Source organism: Terrapene carolina, unplaced genomic scaffold (assembly GCF_002925995.2).
Source record: "Terrapene carolina triunguis isolate 2854851 unplaced genomic scaffold, T_m_triunguis-2.0 Scaffold33715, whole genome shotgun sequence".
In the NCBI taxonomy this organism is placed as follows: domain Eukaryota; kingdom Metazoa; phylum Chordata; order Testudines; family Emydidae; genus Terrapene; species Terrapene triunguis.
Window position 1 is genome coordinate 1,594,052 of NW_020698066.1, and position 25,685 is coordinate 1,619,736.

The following is a 25,685-nucleotide window of genomic DNA, read 5'->3' on the forward strand; positions in this document are numbered from 1 at the left end:
GAAATCCATAGCCACAAAGCATTCATTGTTTATGGTTTAAACACTTGGTCGATGTGCAGAGAATGTGTGTGAGTAACATCTTTCCACAGGACGATAGAAATATACATATATCATTATACTTGCAGGCATTCAGCAGAATGGCAATTTTCAACTTCACAGACTTTCCCAAAGCTCAACTGCATGAGCCAGTTGGATCCATTGAAATTGAAAATGAGCTCAGATTGGTTTGGAGGGATTAGAGTTACAAAGAGCAGCCTCAATGTGATGAACTTGGCCTTTTTCAATTGTCTGAACCTGACCCAAGAATTTCTAGCTGAAAATTCTATCAAATGAAGTTTCCAGTACCCTGGAGAAAGTCAAGTGGACCTTTGGTCCCGGCAGAAGCTTTGTGGCTTAAATGTTGTGAGCCCTCAGCTCAAACCTGGCTTCCCCAAAGCCCGAGCTGATCTACGTGGGGTATTTAGGTGGATTACATGTCAGCTGGAAAGCCTGAAAGTTCTAACTGTTCATTTAAGCTTGTAACTCTATTTCCCTCCCTCTCCCTCTTCCCCTTGTGAATGGTGAGCTTTGGATTTAATTTTTCTTCAGAAGGAGGAGATAATCACTGGAATAGGCTTGAATTTCCTCATTTTAACAGTACTCAGTAAACCACATCTCTTTTTGAGAATCCTGAAGAAATAAGTTTGGCCCTGTTAAGATGTTCACGATCCGCTGTGTAAACTCCTAATCATTTTCCCCATACACTTGCTAAATAATAACTGCTTTCTATGCTTCCATCACTCCTCAGTGCGTAGCTTCGTGGTGAAGGAAATGTGAGGATGTGTACATAACGAGATGTACAGGGGATGAAATAACCCACTTTCCAGGTAACAGAAATAAAGACTATGGACAACTGTTGTGAAGCTGTTTGTTGCCTTTCTGCATTGTATGGCATTCATTGTCACCAAATATCACACTTTCAGTATCAACCTATTTAGGTGCAGTGAATTTGCCCTGAAATGCTATATGTTTAGATGCTACCTGCAGGAAAAGACCATTCGACTGGGTCCTCAACACATGTTTGAAATCACACCACTGGCCTACTGAGAGCCCACATTTGTGCAACTTGCAAAGGCTGCTGACCTAGGAAGTAATAGAAGGGGGTTTGTGGATTTTAAGCATTTGATGCTCCACTGTAGGTTTTTAATTTGTAACTGTAATTAATTGCATCAACCCAGGACTCTAATTAAAACCTTATTGCAGCATCTGTGCATTTTGTAAAGGACACATACAGTTCACGATGTACTGGAAAGGAGAGATTTAGTTAGCTGAAGTTCAGTTCCTTATGATTCTGGAGACTAGATTTTGGTAAAATGCAATAGTCTGTTGTTGTTATTGTCTCCAGTGCACCTTGTGGTCACAATATCACTGTTACGGCAAATATTTAGAATTAATGGTCATTTTTGTTGTTATATTTCATAACTGAATGGTATATTTCAGCAGTGACTGGTGCAATAGATCTTCTCCTTCAGATACATTAATGAAAAATTGCCATATTTCATAATAGTTGCCATCTCCTCTTGTTTTCATGGGGATGAGGGAGGCCATAGCAGATGTCTGTTAAGGCAGAGGTTCCCAACATGCTATAAAAACTCCACAGTCCACCTGTGCCACAACAACTGCTTTTCTGCATATAAAAGCCAGGACTGGCATTAGAAGGTAGTAAGCAATTGACTGGGGGCCCAGGCCACAGGAGGCCCCCGCAAAGCTAAGTTGCTCAGACTTTGGCTTCAGCCCCAGGTGGTGGGGCTCAGAGACTTGGGCTTCAGCCCCGCATGACGGGCCTTTGGCTCTCTGCCCTGGGCCCCAGTGAGTCTAAAACCAGTCCTACTTGGCGGACCCCCTAAAACCTGCTTACAGCCCCCTCGGACTCCTGATTGAGAACCGCTGTGTTAAGGTACCATCTTTCAAAATGATCACTGCCTCCCATTTTTGTCCTGTGAGAGTGAAGCTGGCAGCTATCTTTGTTTGAAAGAGGGGAACTGTATGTGAAATTCTTTCTGTAGCCCCTAACAAAGAATAAACTTTCAGTTCTGAGGAATTATGGGAGGAAAATGACCATTAATCCAAAAAAATGTTGTCAAATGTAGCCTATGCATAAGATTTCACTGTGTTCTAACTATAAGGGAAGTTTGAAGAGTTTGCATTTTTCTGTGATCATTTGGGACAAAGAAACCACCTAACACACCATGCTACATTTGCTGAAGGACCTATTTTTTAAATTCACAAACTACTTAACCAATTTATTTGTAAATTCATAGAAAATTGATTCTGTACTGAAAGAGTAAGTGCTTTAGTTTTGGGGAGATTGTGTTGTATTCCTCATACATTACAAAGTGGTTAAATCCTGCTTTAAATGCAAAACTCAATCTAAACTTAGCTAAGGAACTACAAGTGGCATTTCCATAATACATCTAGGTTGATAAGCATGCACAGTATTTGTAGTCATTTTTTCATTAATTTCTGAATTTTTTTTCCTGATTCATAATTGATTAAAAGTTGCAAGGTATATCTGGCACTTAAAGTATATCTGGCACGTAAACACCTTGCAACGCTGGCTACAACAGTTCTGTGCGAACACCTTTTCTCACTTTCAGGTGACATTGTAAATAAGAAGCGGGAAGCATTATCTCCTGTAAATGTAAACCGACTTGTTTGTCTTAGCTGAAGAAAAAGTAGGACTGTGTGGACGTGTAGGCTCTAAAGTTTTACATTGTTTTGTTATTGAGTGTAGCTATGTAAAAAAATTATTCTACATTTGTAAGTTGGATTTTCACAATAGAGAATGCACTACAGTACTTTGTATGAGGTGAACTGAAAAATACTATTTCTTTTATCTTTTTACAGTGCAAATATTTATAATAAAAATAATATTAAGTGAGCACTGTACATTTTGTATTCTGTGTTGTAACTGAAATCAATATATTTGAAAATGTAGAAAAAAATACACAAATATTTATAATAAATTTAAATTGGCATTAATTGTGACTGTTGGTACATCTCTTGCTAGCTGCAACTCCAAGTGTGATTTGGCCTTCCTGATTTCACTCCTGCATACCTGAGCAATATTTCTATACTCCTCCCTGGTCATTTGCCCAATCTTGTGCTTATTTATTTATCATCTTAGATCAGCCTCAATCAGCCTTGTGATCACCCTCCCCCTGTGTGATTAACGAGGGGGTAGGGCTGACCTAAGAGAGAAGGCCTTAAAAGCCAGAGGCTAAGCGACCAAGGGATGGCAAACAGGGAAGTTTGAGAGGGAGTTTGTAGGAGGGAGTTGTAATATAGTCATTATGGTTAGGAAGGGCCACATCGCAAGTGCCAATGCTGCTCTTGTCTCCTCCACCTTCGCCTGTTTCCAGACAGACAACCTAACCATAGCTGCCTCTACCCAGATCCTGGTATAGATTTGCAGAGACTGTGGCCTGCATTTCCCACTCTCAGAAAGCCAGGCTGGGGGGACTATCCAGTGTGAAAGGTGCCTGCTGGTGGAATCTCTCAGGAAGCAGGTGGGATAGCTAAAGGAGGAGGTGGCTAAGCTGAGGAACATTCGTGCCCATGAGGAATTCCTCGAGAGTATTCACATGGAGACATCCAAGGCTGAAGAAGCTATCCAGCTACAGAGGATTGCTGTCACACCACCAGGGAAGGAGGATATGGCTCTGTCACAAGGAGGACACTGACAGCTGGGTACTTCTGGCTGCAGGCAATGTTCCACCCCTACTCCCAGCCCACCCACCATGGTGATAGAAAACCGATTCGCTGCTCTGGCAATGAGCGATGAGGAATCACCCCCAGAGGAGGAGGAGAAGACATGTACCCTCAAGGCTTGGAAGATTGCAGCCACCACTGCCAGGAGGAAACATAGGGTAGTGGTGGTTGGTGACTCTCTTCTGAGGGGGACGGATGCACCCGTCTGTCACCCTGACATGGCATCCCCGGAGGTATGCTGCCTGCTAGGGACCAGTATCCAAGACATTATGGACTGATTGTCGAGGATCATCCAGCCCTCTGACCTCTACCCCATGCTACTCAGCCATGTGGGCACTAATGATACTGCAAGTTATGACACTCAGCAGATCAGAAATGACTACAGGACTCTGGGAATAAGGGTGAAGGAGTTGGGAGCACAGGTGGTGTTCTCTTCGATCCTTCCGGTCAAGGCTAGGGGTCCAGGCAGAGACAGATGCCTCCTGGAGGCGAATGCCTGGCTGCAAAGATGATGTCGCCAGGAGGGCTTCGGTTTCCTTGACTACGGGATGCTGTTCCAGGAAGAAGGACTGCTAAGCAGACATGGAGTCCACCTACTGAGGAAGGGGAAGAACATATTTGGATATAGACTGGCTAACCTAGTGAGGAGTGCGTTAAACTAGGTTCGAAGGGGGCAGGTGACCAAAGACCACAGGTAAGTCAAGAACATGGAGACCTGGGAGAAGATTTGGAATTTGGGGGGAGCATGGGCTGTGATAGCAGGGATAAAGGAGAGACAAGACAGAACTGGGGTGGGGGGAATCAAATCAGTATCTTAGATGTCTGTATACTAATGCAAGAAGTATGGGGAATAAGCAGGAAGAACTCGAAATGCTAGTAAATAAAGACAACTATGACATAGTTGACATCACAGAGACCTGGTGGGATAATACACATGACTGGAATATTGGTATAGAAGGGTACAGCTTGCTCAGGAAGGACAGACAGGGAAAAAAGGGAGGAGGCGTTGCCTTATATATTAAAAATGTATACACTTGGGCTGAGATTGAGATGGAAATAGGAGACAGACTTGTTGAAAGTCTCTGGGTAAGGATAAAGGGGGTAAAAACCAAGGGTAATGTCATGGTAGGGGTCTACTATAGACCACCTAACCAGGAAGAAGATGTGGATGAGGCTTTCTTTAAACAGCTAACAAAATCATCCAAAGCACAAGACTTGGTGGTGATGGGGGACTTCAACTACCCACACATCTGTTGGGGAAAATAACACAGCAGGGCACAGATTATCCAATAAATTCTTGGAATGTATTGGAGACAATTTTATATTTCAGAAGGTGGAGACAGCTACCAGGGGAGAAGCTGTTCTAGATTTGATTTTGACATAAGGAGGAACTGGTTGAGAATTTGAAAGTGGAAGGCAGCTTGGGTGAAAGTAATCATGAAATGGTAGAGTTCATGATTCTAAGGAATGGTAGGAGGGAGAACAGCAAAATAAAGACAATGAAGGCAGACTTTAGCAAACTCAGGGAGTTGGTAGGTAAGATCCCATCGGAAGCAAGTCTAAGGGGAAAAACAATAGAAGACAGTTGACAGTTTTTCAAAGAGACATTATTAAGGGCACAAGAGCAAACTATCCCACTGCATAGGAAAGATAGGAAGTATGGCAAGAGACCACCCTGGCTGAACCAGGAGATCTTCAATGATCTAAAAATCAAAAAAGAGTCCTACAAAAAGTGGAAACCGGGTCAAATTACATAGGATCAATATAAACAAATAACACAAGTATGTAGGGACAAAATTAGAAAGGCCAAGGCACAAAATGAGATCAAACTGGTCAGAGAGAAAAAGGGTAACAAGAAAACATTCTACAAATGCATTAGAAGCAAGAGGAAGACCAAGGACAGGGTAAGCCCGTTACTCAATGGGGGAGAGGGGGAATAATAACAGAAAATGTGGAAATGGCAGAGGTGCTTAATGACTTCTTTGTTTCACTTTTCACCAAGAAGGTTAGTTGTGATTGGACATCTAACGTAGTGAATGCCAGTGAAAATGAGGTAGGAACAGAAGAGGCTAAAATAGGGAAAGAACAAGTTAAAAATTCCTTGGACGAATTAGATGTCTTCAAGTCACCAGAGTCTGATGAAATGTATCCTAGAATACTCAAGGAGCTGACTGAGGAGTTATCTGAGCCATTAGCGATTATCTTTGAGAAGTCATGGAAGACTGGAGAGATTCCAGAAGACTGGAAAAGGGCAAATAGAGTGCCCATCTATAAAAAGGGAAATAAGGACAAGCCGGCGAATTACAGAGCTGTAAGCTTATTTTCTATACCAGGACAGATAATGGAGCAAATAATTAAGCAATCAATTTGCAAACTTCTAGAAGATAATAAGGTGATAAATAACAGTCAGCATGGATTTGTCAAAAACAAATCGTGTGAAACCAACCTGATAGCTTTCTTTGACAGGGTAACAAGCCTTGTGAATAGGGGGGGAAGTGGTAGATGTGGTATATCTTGACTTTAGTAAAGCTTTTGATACTGTCTCGCATGACCTTATCATAAACAAACTAGGGGAATGCAACCTAGATGGAGCTACTATAAGGTGGATGCATAACTGGTGGGAAAACCATTCCCAGAGAGTAGTTATCAGTGGTTCACAGTCGGGCTGGAAGGGCATAACAAGTGGGGTCCCGCAGGGATCAGTTCTGGGTCCGATTCTGTTCAATATCTTCATCAATGATTTAGATAATGGCATAGAGAGTACACTTATAAAGTTTGCAGACGAGCAGGGAGGGGTTGCAAGTGCTTTGGAGGATAGGATTAAAATTCAAAATGATCTGGACAAACTGGAGAAATGGTCTGAAGTAAATAGGATGAAATTCAATAACAAATGCAAAATACTCCATTTAGGAAGGAACAATCAGTTGCACACATACAAAATGGGAAATGACTGCCTCGGAAGCAGTACTGCGGAAAGGGATCTGGGGGTTATATGGACCACAAGCTAAATATGAGTCAATGTTTTAATGCTGTTGCAAAAAAAGCGAACATCATTCTGGGATGTATTAGCAGGAGTGTTGTAAGCAAGACACAAGAAGTAATTCTTCCGCTCTACTCTGCTCTGATTAGGCCTCAATTGGAGTATTGTGTCCAGTTCTGGCCGCCACATTTCAGGAAGATGTGGACAAATTGGAGAAAGTCCAGAGAAGAGCAATAACAATTATTAAAGATCTAGGAAACATGACCTATGAGGGAAGACTGGAAAAGTTGGGTTTGTTTAATCTGGAAAAGAGAAAACTGAGAGGGGAAATTATAAGCTTTCAAGTATGTTAAAGGTTATTACAAGGAGGAGGAAGAAAAATTGTTTTTCTTAATGTCTGAGGAGCTTCGGGGGGAGGTTAGGGAGGAGAGACTAGGACAGGAGGCTGATGGATGGGGGGGAAAGGGGAACCAGCCAGTCCCAGTCTCCCCCCCAACTCCCAGTCCTGAAGCCGACTCTCCTGTATAGCCTAGAATGGAACCCAAGATCCTTGAGTTTTACCACTATTCCTCTGCTGTCAGGAAATATCTGTGAAATTCCCTGGCAAAGTGTCCCATTCTCCTTTGGTGTTGGTCCACATAGAGGTTGACAACCTACTACTACTATCAGTTACTCCATTAGCTGAAGTGGCAGAGGTCTGCATGGTTGATGTAAAGGTTCCAACCCTGCTGGTGAATCATGTGAGTGTCAACTTGATGCCATATGATGAAATGTTTGTTTGTTTTTTTGGTTTGCTTTTTTAAAAAATTAGGAAATTACATACACATGCAACCAAACTATGTTAAAAGAACATTAAGGTTGCAAAATCAAGCACTTAAAGTTAGGAGATGCCAGAATTAAGGTTGCCTGTGCAGCCTTAATTCAGCCTCCTTGTACGTATGCATTATTCAGTCTTTAATGAAAATGATCACATACTACCTTTTTCCAAAGGATCGCTGTCTCACCCAGTGCACAGCATGGATGGTCCTCTAGGAATAATTAATAATAACCTTGCTTTTATGTAGCACTTATCAGTAGATCTCAGTGCTTTACAGAGGATATCAGTATCATTATCCCCATTTTACATATAGGGAAACTATGCCACGAAAAGGTGGAGTGACTTGCCCAAGTCACCCAGCAGGCCATGGCAGTGCCAGGTCTCCTAAATCTAGTCCAGTGCTCCACCCATAAGGGCACCTGGTATGGGTTTTGTAGTGAAGGAGATATTGACTTGTCTATAGACCCCCCTGCTTCATTTGTTGCAGAAGCTGGAAGGTGGGTGGTGAATGAGAAGAGGGGATTTCAGAATGAGAAAGGACAATCTAAGGCCTGAAGCAGTGGAATGCTGTCCTGGAGAATTGGAGTCTCTCCCTGCCTCTGCCACAGAGTTCCTATGGGATGTTAGGCAAGTCACTTAAACCAGACTTTTTGTAGGTGACTGTCTGACTTGAGATCCTTGGACCCGATCTACAGAAGTGCTGAGCACCCACAGCAGCACTCAAGTCAATGGGAGCTGAGCTTTGAATACACAAAGTGCTATATAATGCTAAGTACTCTAAAAACTCGGGTCCTAGTCATCTCACAGGAGTGTTGTGAAAATTAATGCTTATGAAGCTCTCAAATGCTATAGTGATAAGTGCCATACAAAAGCCCGTGAGGATATTAATAATTCTGTCTTCAGAGCAGCGTCAGCACAGTGTGCACTAAATAATGCCTAAGGCCGCACATAGTTCAATGAGGAGTAAATAAAATATAGAGTAGCTGCTAATTAAGTGAGTCCCATCCATTCTAAGCACTGAATGAGGCAGGGCTCCTGTAGAAAAAATAGCATGTGATCATATAATTAAAAACATTAACATAATGCATGCACACAAGGGGGCCAAATTAAGGTTGTGCTGGCTATTTGAAGCTGCTCAGGGGTTTGGAAGGTTTAAAGTAGTCCTGGGGATGGACTAATGGACAAAACGCAGGTGAAGTAGTGAAATGGTTAATTAGAAATGCTATTTATAACATGTTTCTCCTAATCTCCACATGGCTGTCCCTACTGCATACATGCTGAATATCTAGAATTATAGAAAAATTTAGTAATTAAACTGCTTGACTCTTTTAAGAAGTGTAGAGAAAAGAAAGAAGAGGTGGTGAGGGGAGAGATTGTCTTTCCTGACTATCAAAGTATGGTATTTGCAGTGTTGTTGTAGCCGTGTTGTTTCCAGGATATTAGAGAGAGAAGGTAGTTGAGGTAATATCTTTTATTGGATCAACTTCTGTCGGTGAGAGAGACAAACTTTTGAGCTTACACCGAGCTCACCCACCTTGTCTCTCAAAGATATTACCTCACCCACCTTGTCTTTCAAAGTATGATATTTAAGACTTGTAGATTCTTTCTAATTCATCATCATCCTCTTCCAATCTGTGAATTATTAATGTTTTAATAAACGCATTTCAATGTGTTTATTAACTTCTACTAATTGTAACTCTTCTTGCTTTTTATATAAAGGCATCTTTGGGTTCTCTTTGTCATCATTTATCTGTAAGTTGTTTTTACTGGAAATTAGTTGTTTTCAGGTCTTTTTAGAAAGCAGAATCTCCGCATTACATTATTCCAAGTATGTGTGCTGGCCCCTGTTCCAAGTCTAGTATGTGCTCTTTTACAGTGAACAGTTTTATTGAAAGCAATGCCAACAACAACAGTGAGGAAGGATTCTGAGTCAGACTGTGTCTCAAACTATGCCTGGGACCAGCAACACCTCTGTCTCTGTCTGTCTTTCACTCTCTCTGTTTCCCTTTTCGCAAACACCATGTGTTTAAGTTTTGTTACTTAGATATGCTGAGCAGCCGGTGCTAATGGCTAGAAATAGTAAAGTGGTTTAATCAATGGTTTAAACTTATCATTCTAGGTCCTGGGGATATCAGAGCTGAATTTGTTGGCAAGGCATTTACTTTGTTTGGGGGGGAGGGTTGTTGCTCTGGGGTTGGTGTGTGTGTGTGTTGGTTGGTTGGTTTCAAACATTTTCTTATAAATAAAATAACAAGTAACAGATGTGTCGAAACAATTGGATGTTCTCTATTAATCAAGAAAAATAAAGGTCAGAATTAGGGAAACAGCATCTGAATATTCCTACTGGCAATTACTGGGCTGAGGACAACAGACACAGGTGTGGTGAAGTTATGACATGTACATAAAGCTGCCTAGCAGTATAGGTTCAAAAAGCCTTGTCTAGTCTGTTTCAATAATCAGGGCCTACTACTTTTACTAAGCAACTAAATCTGATACCACAGATTTACAGTGTCTGATTCTACAGACCAAGTGCGTTGAGTTTGCTCTACTTTCCAGGTTGGTTTGTGATGGAAACATCAACATGGGTGAGGTAATATCTTTTATTGGAGCAGCCTGTGTTGGTGGAGGGTACAAGATTTTCAGCTACACAGAGTTCTTCCTCAGGTCTGGGGAAGGAAAGGAAATGAATGTCTGAGCTAAATATAAGTTGGGACAGGTTGTTAAGAATAAGGGTTAATCTATGTTGGAGGAGTGGGTAATGTATGAAATGGATTGGGCAATAAGGGTTAGATTGTTATGCATCGGGGACTTAAAGTGGGCCATGAAGGGTTAGCTTTGAGTTGGTGTATCCTGGTCTGGGGGGACCTTGCTTCTGATGATGAGACTGTGGGGGGGAGCCTCCAGCAACCTTGCAAACAAAGGCTATATCTACACTACACACCTTTTAGCAACACAGCTGTGCCACTACAGCCGTGCTGCTAAAAGGTCCTGTAGGATGGCACTTGTACAGTGTCACTAGAGCTGCTAGAAAGAAAAAGAAAACCAACAAAAAATTAATAAACAGCTTTTAGTTTTCAAAATTTTCTGTAGCATTCATTTTGAAATTGAAAATTGAAAATTTTTTTAGATGATTTTTTTCTATATCAGGTAGAACATTTTCGAAAACTAATTGTTGATTTAAAAAAAAAGTCCCATCGTGTGATTAAGCTGACCAAGCAAAACTGGCAATGCAAAAACCCCAAAATGATCATCTAAAATCAGACCTCCTGATGCACACAGTCCTTCAGGGCCACATGAAAAATGATGGCCCGCCATGTTGAAGAATATCTAATGGACTAAATCTTTTCAGTGAAAAAATTGGACAAACTAAAAACTGTGGAGAAACCAAAATGGTTCACAAAAAAACCTTTGTTTTAGGGAAAAAAAAGTCATGATATACAGATGACCTCAGACTGATAAACAGAGGCAGAAGGCGGGAAAGAGTAAAATAGAAAATTCACTCTGAGTCCTGTCTATTTCACACGACAGAATTTTTGTATTCTGATGCCATGGTGGTGGCTGAAGTGAAGAGAGGGGTGGGTTTGTGTTTCAGCCAAAGCATCTGTAAAATCTAGACAATCAGATCTTGGTTGTTTTAATCTAGATTGCCTCAACACAGTAACAGAATCCTGTATTTCTCATGGAGAGGTATTGTCAATTATTTCTTAGATAAGATCTATTTGAAAATGAACTGTATTGATATCGTCAGGTGAACCCAGATATAATGGAAGTTAAAGTTAGTTAGCATGGGTGAGCATTTAGCAGAATGGACATAAGTGTGTCTGCTCAATCTATGAAGGCTTTTCAGAGACAAGCTTTTAACTAAATGACTTGCAGCTTCAGGATCCTATTGGATCCATAGCTGCTCATGGCCTCATAGTTGTAGATATAATTATCAATGGCTGGCAGGTGTACCGTTCAGTATTTAGAATGATCAATGGATTCTACTCATAACTCAGATCACAGCTCCCTGCCTCCTGTGTAGTGCAGGACTTGGTGAGCATATAACACTTGAAATCAAATTTCTGCACTGGCTTTAGATGTGGTTCCAGGTGTAGTTTAAGGTGTTGGTAGTATTCGTTAATTCTCCTAATTGTCTGAGGCTGTTACTTGAGAGACCATCTTTCATCCTTCACCTTGTCATTGTAGTAAAGATAAACTGGGATAGTCTTTCTAACTCTGGACATACTATGACCTTCACCAGTGATCTCTGTTAAGGATCACCTTGTCTTTGGAATTCACCCCAATTGACAGACTGGTGAGCTAAATTAAGTCACCATGGTGTAAGACGCATTTATTTGTTCACGGTTTTAGTTTTCATTTAGATTTTGCAAATAGCATATATAATTTGGATTTCAGGATGCAATGCAGCACCTAGCTGCCATGGTTATACATGCTACACTACAGTATTCAGTAGTAATTAGTAAATAAATCAGCCCATTAGAAGTCAAGAGGCCATGGTGGGAAGACCCAAAGGTTAACAGTTATCCACGTAACAGTTATCCATGCTTAGAAAATGATCTGGAAATGAAATACTGCTGTTGTGTTATTGTTGTTCACTATGTTCTCTCTACATTTACTTGTACTATGGGTTATGCATTAAAGGACACCTACATCGGTTAACAGTTTAATTGGAGCGGAAAGGTAATTGCATAATAGAGTGCCAGACATTAGTTAGCCACAAATATAGAGATGTGCTGAAAAGTAAAAATAAGAGATCAAAAAGTGGATCACAGTTTAAGATACTTTTCAGCTGTTCGTTGAGTCAAAACAGATGTCTAGCATTAACACTTTGGAGCATGCTATATTTAAATAGAAGGGATATTGAGCAGGGTTTTGTGTCATGAAGAACATCTTTTGGGGGGGGGGGCAAGTATAGACAACTTCTGAAAACCGAAAGTGCCTGCAATTTTATGTCATGGTATACAATAAAATGGAAAGCAGGTAGTTTATAAATAATATCAAAGAAGGGGTTGCTGTACTGTGGTAAACGATAGTGGGGGGGAGAAAGGGATTCTAAAACAGGTGAATGAAAAAACATAAGGAGTTCAGATCCTTATCTCCTGTTGTTGATATAATCTTCTTTTCTCTGACCACGTTGCTCCCCCTTCAGTTGCTACAGAATGAAACTGCCAAAATTAATTCCCTTGCCTATTGACGTGACCATATCACCTTTCCTTTCCCCATCTACACATGTGCTGGATCGCTCCACTGGGTCTTTTCCCTTCACTATATCAAATTCAAGTTTCTCAGCCACTATCAAGACCTTGCATAACTCTGCCACTCCTACCTATCTTCCCTTTGTCTCTTTTACATGTTGCTTGCTTCCTCCCATTCCCTCTGCTAATGAAGCCAATCCTTATGCCCTAGTTGTCCACCTATCCCACAAACCTGCCCATACCTTTCTCAGGCCTTGCTTTACTTTCACACACACCCCTTTTGTACTTTTAGTACAACAAACATTTTTAAACTTTTATTTGCATTAAGTTTTTTTCAACGCCATCCCCTACACGTGGGTTGCCCCTTCTGCTGAGGTACACAAGGCCACTACCCTCCCTTCATTCATATCCTTCTTGAAGTCCTATTTCTTCTAATACATCTGAAAGACCAATTGTCTGATTATGGCAAGTTTGTAGGTACTTTAGAACAATTTATATATTTTATGGAGGAAAATGCCAATAATTTATTAAGAGGTAGCCATTTACCATCTTGACTGTTGTATTTATATATTGTGCCTCTATTACCTAGCCTTTCTTGGTTTGTTAGGCTCTTGGGCCCTTGTTTTGCAATTCACTATTCATGAGACAACAATCTAAGGCATATGTAATATCAAAACTCTTACAAACATTTTTAATTAAATACTTTAGCACTGTGATCATAGCAGTTATAAGACCTAAAACTAACAGAATTAATGTAAAGTCAGCTTAACAAAGCTGTAGCTAAAAAAACATGAACAACAAAGAGTAATTGAAGCAATTTATTGTAACACCTGGAAAGTTTCTGTTTGCAAAAAATGTACAGATCATGTTCCAAGGAGATTTAGATGGGTAATAAAACTTAATGGTGGACATACTAAGTGCTAAATAAAATGATTGTAAAGAGATGCCAATATCAGCAGTAATTATACATTTTAATATGTGTATTGTGACAGATCCATACCAGTGGGGTACAGGAGTCTGATAGAGGGCAAATATACTGGTCACTGGATGAGTAGTTTTCTGTACCCTGAGTGACCAGAGCAGGGGCTGCCCTAGAGTAATCAGGAACCTGCTAGAACCAGTTAAGGCAGGCAGGCTAATTAGGACACCTGGAGCCAATTAAGAAGAAGCTACTAGAATCAATTAAGGCAGGCTAATCAGGGCACCTGGGTTTTAAAAAGAGCTCACTTCAGTTTGTGGTGCGAGTGTGAGGAGCTGGGAGCAAGAGGTGCAAGGAGCTGAGAGTGTGTGCTGCTGGAGGTCTGAGGAGCACAAGTGTTATCAGACACCAGGAGGAAGGTCCTGTGGTGAGAATAAGGAAGGTGTTTGGAGGAGGCCATGGGGAAGTAGCCCAGGGAGTTGTAGCTGTCATGCAGGTGTTACAGGAGGCACTATAGACAGCTGCAATCCACAGGGCCCTGGGCTGGAACCCGGAGTAGAGGGCGGGCCCGGGTTCCCCCCAAACCTCCCAATTGATCTGGACTGTGGGTTCTTCCAGAGGGGAAGGTCTCTGGGCTGTTCCCCAACCCACATGGTGAATCTCTGAGGCAAGAAAATCCGCCAATAAGCGCAGGACCCACCAAGATAGAGGAGGAACTTTGTCACAGTATGTAAACTAATTTGGATGATTATCTGGTGTCCAATTATATCATTTATTTACAATTAACCTATTAGCTGATATTTATTTAAAAACTGATACATAGTACAAGTCGATAACAAAAAGAGCAATAAAAGCTGCTGCTATGCTTTGTTCTTAAGTGGCCAATCTTTATATACATCTGTCTACAATTTTGATGTTAAATATATGGTCAGTCAGTCATTTTAATACATCATTGGACATATTTTCACCAGTCTTTCAAGCATCCTCGATTCTGACTACTGCAAGCCAGAATGCTGATACTGTATGTTTTATAAGGTAACTGGTTATAGATGTTAACTGGAAATGAAATAATGCAACAGCCTTCTTCAATACACGATAAGAGGGGGGGGGGAATCTAGATCCGCAATTTCAGATACCGTCTATGGGTTTCACAGGAACCATTCTGCTGAAGTTTCGTAGAAAGTTCAATAGTAGAAAAACCCACAAACCAATTTGTCACCTCTGTCTTCATTAATAGGTGAATCTCGCCATGTATTAAAATAGGGCTAGTGTTATGTCCCTAGTTGCACCCATGAGGCCCCCCACGCTTTTAGTTTCCTGTAATATCAATAGTTCCTCCCATTAGCCACCCACAACTTCCTCTCCCCATTGTAATCTTCTACCTTGAAACAGGAGATGGTAGCCCAACCTCCCTATAGTCACACAAATAAATATCCTCAGACCTCCCATGACAAGTGCCCCAATTTTATGCTTAGTGTCCCTTATTCATAGACTTTAAGGCCTGAAGGGACCATCATGATCATCTGGTCTGACCTCCTGCACATTGCAGGCCACAGAACCTTGCCCACTCACTCCTGTAATAGATGCATAACCTCTGGTTGAATTACTGAAGTCCTCAAATCATGGTTTAAAGACTCCAAGTTACAGAGAATCCATCATTTACTCTAATTCAAACCAGCAAGTGACCTGTGCCCCATGCTGCAGAGAAAGGCAACCCCCCCCCCCCAATCTGACCTGGGCAAAAATTCCTCCCAACACCAGATACGGCAGACCCTGAGCATGTGGGCAATACCACCAGCCAGACATCTGGGGAAAAAATTCAGTGTAGTATCGCAGAGCCCTCCCCATTTAGTGTCCCATCTCTGGCCACTGCAGATATTTGCTGCTAGCAGTTACAGATGGGCCAAATGCCATTATAAGCAGGCTCATCATATCATCTCCTCCATAAACATATCCAGCTCAGTTTCGAAACCAGTTAGTTTTTTTGACCCACTGCTTCCCCTGGAAAGCTGTTCCAGAACTTCACTCTTTTGATGGGTAGAAAGCTTTGTCTAATTTCAAGCCAAAACTTGTTGATGGCCAATTTATATCCCTTTGTTCTTGTGTCCACATTGGCACTTAACTTAAATAACTCCTCTCATTCTCTAGTGTTTATCCCTCTGATGTATTTATAGAGAGCAATCATATCTCCCCTCAGCCTTTGTTTGGTTATGCTAAGCAAGCCAAGCTCTAAGTCTCCTCTCATAGGATAGGTTTTCCATTCCTCTAAGCATCCTAGTAGCCCTTCTCTGCACCTGTTCAAATTTGACTTCATCTTTCTTAAACTTGGGAGACCAGAATTGCACACACTATTCCAGATGAGGTCTCATCAGTAATAACACTTACCTATCTCTACTGGAAATACCTCACCTGATGAATTTTAGGATTGCCTTAGCCTTTTTCATGGGTGCATCACATTGGCAGCTCATAGTCATCCTGTGATCGACCAATACACCCAGGGGTGTTGTTTCTCCTCCTCTGTTGTTTCCAATTGATATGTCCCCATCTTACAGCAAAAATTCTTGTTGTTAGCCCATAAGTGCATGACCTTGTACTCTGCACTATAAATTTCATCTCATTTCGATTATTTCAGTTTTCAACCTCCCTCCAGCCTGACAGTTCACCTTTCAATATGACCCATTGTAGTCTTACCCACTTTCAATTCTCGTATTAATCCCCAATTTAACTAATAATTTCCCATATGGAACAGTATCAAATGCATTATGCAATCCAGGGAGATTGGAAAGAGATCAGGATGGCTTAGCAAGATCTACCTTTTGTAAAACCATGTTGTATTTGTCCCAATTATTGTTTCTCTATGTCCTTAACTACTTTCTCTTTCAAAATTTGTTCCAAGACCTTGCATATAATTGAGGTCAAGCTAATGGGCCTGTAGTTTCCTGGATCACCTTTTTTCCCTTTCTTAAAAATAGGTACTATATTAGCAATTTTGCAATCAGGGTACGACCTCTGAGTTTAAGGACTTATAAAAAATCCTTGATATTGGGCTTTCAATTTCTTGTACTAGTTCCTTTAATATTCTTGGATAGAGATTATCCAGGTCCCCTGATTTGCTCCCATTAAGATGCTTGAGTTTGACTTCCACCTCAGATGTGATAATTTCTACTTTCATATCCTCATTTCCATTAGCCAGCATGCCACTACCCCTAAGCTCCTCATTACCTTTATTAAAAACTGAGGCAAAGTATTCATTTAGGTGTTGGGCCATATCTAGTTTATCTTTTATCTCCACCCCATTCTCAGTGCTTAGTGGTCCCACTTCTTCATTCCTTGTTTTCTTTTGATTTATATGGCTAACGAACCTTGGTTTTAATTTCTTTTGCAAGGTCCAACTCTGCTTGCCTTCTGGCAGTTCTCATTTTTTCCCTACACTTTCTGACTTCCAAGAGATAGGATGGATCAGCAAAGAAAGCTATCTTCCGTTCCTTGTAGGCTTTCTGCTTTCTCTTAATAACCTGATTGAGATGGCTTGTTCATCTAGTTTGGTCTGTAACCCTACTCTACGATTTTTTTCTCCTTGCTTGGAAAGCAGGCTTCAGATAGTTTCTGCATTTTGACTTAAGATAATTCCAAGCCTCCTCCCCATTCAGATCCTTGTTCTTCAATCTAGTCCATCTCCCTAACTATTTCCCTTATTTCTTTAAAGTTTGCCCTTTTGAAATCAAGGACCCTAGTTGCAGTTGTATTTTTCTTTATCCTTCTATTTAGTTTAAGATGAATTAGCTTAGGAGCACTCAAACCAAGGCTGTCCTCTACAACCAGCTCTTCTATGAGGTCCTTGCTACTTACCAAAACTAAATCTAAAATGTCATCACCACTTGTTGGTTCGGTGACTGTTTGGTTTGGAAATATGTCAGCTATCACAGCCAGGAATATCTGGGCCCATTATTAGTAGCACATGTCTTCCAATCTGTTTCAGGAAATTAAAGTCTCCCATAAGAACACAAAATTCCCAATAGTATTGATTTCATTAAAAATATTAAAGAGGTCTCTCTCCATTTCCAAATCAGATCCTGGGGGTCTATAGCATAGCCCCAAGCACTATCCCAGTGGAGCTTTCTTCCTCAAAGTGTTTTGAGCAAACAGATTCTATTTTATCCATTCCATCACTTGTCATTTCTTTATAGTCTACCTCCTCATTAGTATACAGTGGTACTCCACCACCATTACTTCTGTCTTCCCTGAACAGCACATACCCTTCAATACCTGTATTCCAATCATGACTACTATTCCACCATGTCTCTGTTGTTATTATATCTGATTTCACTTCCTGCACCAGTAATTCTAATTCTTCCATTTTGTTACCCAGGCTCCTTGCATTGGTATTCAGATATCTTAGTAGTTTCTGCTAGAATTTGCCCAGATTCCCCCGTACAGTTATGTTGTGTGAGTTAATGAAGTCTGTGTAGACTATTTTTCATAGCGATTCACAAAATGTAGGGTTGTTTCTGAATAGAAATGCTAATACAGTGTAACTCTGCTGTCTTTGCAACTTTTTTTGTGATTTTCTTGAAGCCTTAGTCCTTGGAATTATGTGAGAATATCTGCTTTCATTTGAAAAAGAAATAAGTTTCTATCCTTCATGGGTACGGACAAAAGCTGGAAAATGTGCCATGAGTGCAGTCAAAAAGTTGAAAGAACAGAAGGAAAATAAAACGAACCCAACATTTGTTATTTAAAAAAAAAAACCTCTTGATTTTTGAACACATGGGGATGGCAACACTCACTCTATCCAAATAAATTTATTTAGCGTGTGCACAGTCGTCTAGCCAAGCGATGGCATCTTCAGTGGCGTGATGCAGTTCTTCTAGGCCATCACTGAACCTAGTCAGCAGGCATTCATCGACAATGTGCGTCATCATCTGTATTGTGCCACAGCTGAACAAAGGGCTGTCACAAAGGCCCCAGCAACAACAAAATAAAAAAAAAACAATGGTCCTAACTCTTCATTTTTAAATTTTTAAAAGATTATTCTACAGATGTATTCCTAAACAATCAATTTGATAGCATCACTCCAGTACTATGGAGCATTACTGCAGAATTTATGTAGATTTTTTTCCTAGGCTTTTTCATATGTTCTTCCAGCCTTAAAAATGAAGGTTACATAATATACAATTCATTGTGTAACTATGATTACACACACAAGGTTTTAAAATGTCATTTAGCAATAATTAGTTTTCATGAGTCAATTTAAAGCTTGCACAGTTTTCTCAATAACTCTCTCTAGAGACAGTCAACTGCTTTTACTAGAGTTCTGTCTTTACTGTGAGTTCATTTTCCTTTCAGCTTTTGCTTCATTGAATGAAATCAAAAATTAGAAAACTCAGAAAGATGTAATATGAAAAGGTAACAAATAAAAAACATTTAACACACACAATGAGGAGGTTGCATTAGCTATATATTGCTAACAAAACTCCCTATTTTTTAATTGTCCAAAGTAAGCTGCTTAATATTAGGCAAATTTGATTTTTTTTTTAAATCAGACTTTGTTTAAAAGTGACTATAAAAACCCAAAAATTATTCTGTTATCAACTCCCCATATTCAATATACATATATAATAATTATATATGTGTACAGACTTGCATCTAACACTGACATTGGATGAAACAATATTTGAAAACTGAATAATAAAATACTAAGAAGTCCTGCTAGATGATAGCGCCTAATCAGCTCAGTTGTTGCAAAGGAAAACTGTGCTTCACTAATCTATAAGAATTATTTCACCCTGTCAGTAAAGTAGTAGATAAAGGAGAATGGTTGACATATTTCAGTTTAGACATTCTAAAATAATTTTATAAGGTCCATCAGAAGAGGCTAGTAAATAAATTAAGTAGCCCCGGGGCTGGTGGACCTATCAGCTCCCGCCATGGCCCTGAGGCCAGAGGGGCTCACTCTTCCCCCCCGCAGCCCCGGGGCCAGCGGAGTTCTGTGCCCCCGCCAATTATTGGGAGGACCTGTGCCCCTGCTTGCCCCCTCCTTGTGCACACTGCTGCATGAGAGGACTCCATGTTTTTAAAACTAAATTGGCTCTTTAAGAGAGCTATTTACAGAGGTGCTACAACTGCAGTTAGCATTCCAGCCATGTGCACACAGACTGATTTCCTGGTGCCTCCTCCAAACTCTTCCCGCCTGCAACCTGTGCTCCTCCCTTCAAGTTCATATTTCCCACTCTCCCACTTTTAGCTGTGGAGAGGGAAAACTGCTTCTCCTTATTTTTATAACCCCTGCATACACTGCAAATGGTAAAGAATGAATGGTGATTATTCCTACCGACCCTTTTGCCAACAAACCACAGGCTAAAATTTGCTTGCAAAAACCTATCAAATTGCAACAAATGAAAAAAAATTCATGACTTTTTGGTGGATAAATTGCAAAAGGGATGGAAAGGAATCAAATATATTGGATATGTTATTCATAGTGAGTAATACGAACAGCTAACTTGTAATGGAAATTATATCTATAAACTTACCCTCTTTTGTGACAATCTAGTGTAAAAATCACCTTTGACACTGGATTTTCCACGTTACAGCTTAAAATAAATTGATATTTATTTTTAACATTTCACTTTGGTGCAATGATTGTATAGTTTCTTTTCTTTTATTTGTATGCGTGATATTCCAGGATCTTATTCTTGAAGTCTCAGATGGATTGGTTTGTTTACTCAGTAAAGCCTGAGTAGTTATTAGTGGCTTCCCGTTCATGTGAAAATCCTTTCCAACATCATGATTGATCTTGTCTGGCTTTGATTAAATTATTATTATTTTACAAAATATTTCTTCACCTGGACTATTTTGTAACTTTTCCAGTTTTATTTCACCCATCCCATCCCACCCCACCCCACCCCCTGGGCTAATTTCACACAGTCTAACTGGAAATCATGTACCTAAGAAATTATCATCTAGCTAAGAAAAGCAAAACTATAAGAATTTCCAGTTTTTATCTAAGGGTGCAGCTTAGGTGCTCTCCTTAGTAGAACACCCATTACCATCTCTCAGTGATTAGTTTGATTCTTCTCCAGAACCACTAGTTATTTTATTTTTCTATTCCCACTGTAGCACATCACTGGGAGATCAACCTTTGGAAAAGGAAGTTGGTCCAAAAGGAAGTTTATATTGGAAACTGTAAAGATAAATGGGATAGATTGTCCATCAATTGTAGTAGTGTTTCTCTCTGTTGCAAGTGGACTAAGGAACAGTTAAGTTATGGTTGATAAATTACTTTCTGTGCCTGTGACGTGGTGTACCTGGCCCTTCGTGGCCCCATGCTGGAGGCCCTGAGGTCCTACTACACCCCATTCCAGGAAAGAGCAACGAGGTGGATCCTTCAGGCCTGCTTAGAGAGGCCTTGGGAAAGCAGCCAATCAGAGCCCAGCAAACACAGATAACAGGACCTACAGGGACTTAGCAGGGCAGTTCCTGGCTGGGACCAGAGAGGCGAAGAAGGGTGTGCTGCTCTGGCCACAGGAGCTTAACTGGCTGCATTTGCTAAAACTGGGAGTGAGATGACTTGAGAACTTAAACCCTAAGTTAATGGGTGGAGGTAAAGGGGCTAGGTGGGAAGAGGCCCAGGGAATGCAGCAAGACCTGGATTCCCCTTCTCCCCCAGCCACAGGTTAAATGGCCTAAGCCCTGAGAAGGCACAAGGCTCTGTTAGAAGCCTGAGAGAAGGGCTGGATTTAAAGGGCCCAGAGGTGGGGCTGAAGACCCTGATGAGGGCAGATGGTTTGGTGAACTCTTTGCTAGCCCGGAAGGGGATCATTTTGATGGTGTGACTTGCCTGGAGAGCTGAGTCACTGAAGATCTGACTAGTGAGGTCAGCAACCTACTGGGGGTGCTAGAAGTGGGGAAAAGATTGTAGTACCAAAAGATTGCTAGAAGGAGCTCAGGAGATGAGTGCCCCCCTGTTACAGTGCCCAATAAGTGATCAGCTACAAACATGTCTTTACCCCTACTCCCATCCCACACCTCTGCATGGATGCAACATTTTTACAGTGGGAATTGTGCATGTTTCCTTGGACTGTAATCCTTTGCTTTTCTCTCTCTTTTTTTCCCAAGCTCTAACGGGCCAGCAGTAACATCTGTTAGTGTTAAGATACAATACAGTGACTCTTCTGAGACTGGAGCCCTGTAGCATATTGGCTACTCAGTAGCAAGGAGATAGGCTTTTCTGTCTACATGATCTATAACATTGTACTGCTAATTCAAGAAGAGTGAACTATTTTTAGATGTTCCCAAATGATTCAAAATATAGAAGCAGTTGTATAACAGATGTATAGCTGAAACGAAGCATTTAGATTATCTGACTGCTAAAAACCAGGAATAAATTAATCTAATTCTTGTTTATCTGAAGAAAATAGGGTTATTTAGCCTCCCCCAAGTTTATGTAAATTGTGTACTCACTTGTAAAATCTTCACTTTCATGAGCTCTGTAAAAACAGTAATGGCAGATATGAATTTTACCATGAGCGATTTACTCTAGTTTTTGATGTAGACTGCATTGCACCTAGAGTTTTAAATCCCATTAGTAACTCCTTAGCTTATTAAGTGAGAGTCTAATAGTATACTTGGATAGTCTACAGGCAAACCAAGATCAGCACTGCTTTCATATTCTATATATGATGAATGAATATACATAAAAATTGTTAGCTCTCTCAGAACCATGGTCTTGAGATTTTAATATTATATTCCCCAAACCTTATTGATTGTCATTACTTAACATTCCAAATGTCCAAAACATTCTCCATGACGGTTCAGGAACATTGGCAATATCACTATAAGATGAGCTTATGAAAAGTTTTGCTTTCAAGTTAAAAATTGGTTACCCTTAAACTTGTAAATTGTCTGAGACAATGAAATAGCCTTAATGTTTGCAGCATTCAAGCTATTTTCTGTACCAATGTATTAGGAGCACTGCAAATGTTAAAAGTTTTTTAGTTATCTAATACAAAATTGGTAATTTTTAAAATGTGACCAGTTCTTAAAGTGTAACATGCTTTCAAAGATCAGGGGTAAAATCCTGGTTCCATTTAAATCAATGGCAAAACGCCCATTGATCTGGACACAGTGGCAAATGAGGACTGACACAGAGAAGGATTTTAAGCGACAGGCTACAACTTTGTTCAGCATAACACAGAGGAGGCACACTAGCCACCCTGTCACCCAGACTGTCACCTACCAGGCATTTTATGTGTTTCCAGTGTGAGGGTTACAGGACTCCTACCCTATAACTCAGGGTAGACTCTCCTCGGTCTACCCCTATGACTCAGCTTGCTCTTCTGAATCCTTTCCCACTCCTCACACTCTGTGAGTGGCTAGGGGGGCAGGAAGTATAAAAGTGGGGGAAGGACCTTGGCACAAGGCCCATCAGCAAAATCCCAGGTCTTTTATTTGTGGGAACCCCCCCTTTTAACTGGCCGCAAGCTGTGACAAAACTAACATCCCTTCCAAGTACTACTACTAATTACTAAATCCCATTCCTATTTAACCTAACTGTGCCTCTAGGATGCTGTGAGGAAGGTGAAAAAAACCTACCTGGCATATGCCAATTTGGCCACAAAGGAAAGAAGAAATTCCTTCCTGACCCACAAAACAGCTGATAGGTCAGACACACAGTATCTGCAAAACACAGCTTTGTTACTACAGTTAGTGGGAGGGGGTGTGGTTGCTGAAATGGAGCAAGAAGAAGCTCCTCTTGGGCCTGGCTACGGTTTAAATTAATGAAATGGGAAAGTGAGGGACCAATCATTTCCCCCTACTCCTCTGGCTGGCCAATGGGAGGATGGAGCTTCTGAAAGAGGAGGGGCCACCCTGGCTTCCCACAGTATGTCCTTTCCTTCTCCCTTTTACATAGGCTGTCCCAATTGCTGCCAGTTCCATCAGGTTTCCCTCTCATTGAGGTGGGTGGGTGGGTGGCATTGAGTTCAATGGAGCCAGAAATTTACCCCAGCTGGCAAACGTGCCATCCTCTTTCAACAGTATTTTGGGGGTTTTTTTAGCAATATTTGGAATATTTATATTTTTAAAACCCAATCAAAATAAATATGTTCTATAACAATGGAAACCTTAATGCCGTGGAGTAAGGAGTGCCCTCTTGTGCATCACATTAAACTTGTGAAGAAACCAGAAGAAAAGTTAGGTGATGGGGGGGGATGCGGAGAGACCATGATGCCTTTTGGCTGAGATGAGGACTGACAGCAAGTTAATAGAGATGTGGAAGTTCCTCACCTCTGTGGGATTTGCAGGTTTACATGGTGGACCTCCTAGCTTTTTCTATGCTAGGGTTAGAGTGTGACAGAAGAATGTACAGGAAACACTACAAGCTAAAACCTGCAGGGTTTCCCCTCCCCTATGGAGAAAGAATGAGGCTGTGACGGTTACTGTACCTGATCTTGCTGTATAATTTTAAATGCATGTATTATGCACAACCTATTGCCTACGGAGAGCTGTTTTAAAGGGGGGGGGGGGACCCAACCCTATTAAATTTTATCCAAGTGGATTTTCTGCTGTAATGAATGAAAACTCATCAGGAGAAATTATAATTGGGTTTTACACCACACACTTAGAACCTGTAATGGAAGATGAGTTCTCAAATAGGCAATGTAATGATCTGACAATCTATATGAGATAAACCAGTTTAAGGCCTTACTACATTATTCATCAATTTTCTAACACACTAATCTTTACAGTACACTTCCCAATTTGTTATTGTCTCTATTTCTCTAGCTACAGGCTCTGTTGTTTTTTATCTGAGATAAAGCCTCTTGTTTCACTAACGCTTAGCAGTAAAAACAAATGCTCCCCAGCATTTTACTCTTCTCACAATAGTCATTAGGACAGTAAGTTCATATGGCTGCTGTTTTATCTTTAATGGCTGGGTGACCAGATGAATTGATCAGTGAGGCATTCTTAGGGCACTAGTGTTGCGGATTTTTTCTTTTTTTAAATTAAAGCACAAAGAATTCATAATGCTTGCAATGAATGTTTCAAGACATGTTTCAACACAACCTATAGAATATGTGCATTTTCAGGAATGGTCAAATTCCAGGCAAGTAATATTTCATTGCCTCAAGCAAGTATCTAAGTAACTGGTTAGAAAGTGGTGTGTTAATGCCAGTACAGGCATTAAAAAGGAGAAAGAGGCACAACATCTAAAATTCTGTGCTGAATGAATTAATGCCAGACTGCAAGAATGAGGCCATATACATAAGTCTTTGGATAATATTGGACATGTTTAGATATTATCAGTAAAAATTTAGCAAAACCTACTTCATATATGAAAATAAATCCTTGGTATATAAAATCATATATATGAACAACCTTTTTTACTCTTTATAAATGAAATTATTTCATGCCTTTCAAAATAGCTATATAACATCTGCAGACCAATGTAGAATAAAACCCAGCTTGTACAATGTACTATATTAGTTTTCCGTCACAGCTTTTCACTTGAGTGGGCTCATGCTATCTTTTCATAGTATTGTATTAACTAGCAGGATATAAGAACTGTGAAGAAAGGAGTTGCTGTAGGACCTCTGTCTCATTAGATAATTGTAACATGGGCAGGGGGGAGAAAGTGAGGTTTGCATCAATAGAAATCAATAACTTAAATGTATGTAATATAATTTTTTTGTCTTTACAATTTCACAAGTTTATTCTCTTAAATTGTACTATTAGTGCAAATGTTACTAGTCATCCCTCCAGGATAAGGAAGCTTTCTTCCAGTATTTTAATTGAATTTATTTATTTTGTCAGTCAGTGAGCAAATGAGCATGGTGTGTATCATGGGAAAAGCTGTTCTGAAATGGAGTATTACTGAAAATGAAACATTTAAAATACTTTAGTCCTAAAAGGGAAAGCAAGAAAGGTGGATAGTTTATAAAGACATTCATATTTAATCAGATGCTATAAAAACCTCATTGTCATGGTAAATCATTCCTGTGTTATTTTGTTATCCACGTAATC

The 25,685-nt window shown here is 40.4% G+C and overlaps 1 protein-coding gene across 2 annotated transcripts in view; it reads left to right on the forward strand.

The window, feature by feature from the left end:
* The window catches only part of LOC112112032 (cAMP-regulated phosphoprotein 21), a 265,123-nt gene that overhangs the window by 30,090 nt on the left and 209,348 nt on the right, over nt 1–25,685 (forward strand). Inside the window, exon 1 of one of the 2 annotated variants that reach the window (XM_026663467.1) lies at nt 824–866. The exons of the other annotated variant lie outside the window; for it this stretch is intronic. The gene's annotated coding sequence lies outside the window, so the exon portion shown is untranslated. Of the gene's footprint in view, nt 1–823; nt 867–25,685 lie in introns of those variants that run through there. 2 annotated transcript variants of the gene reach the window in all.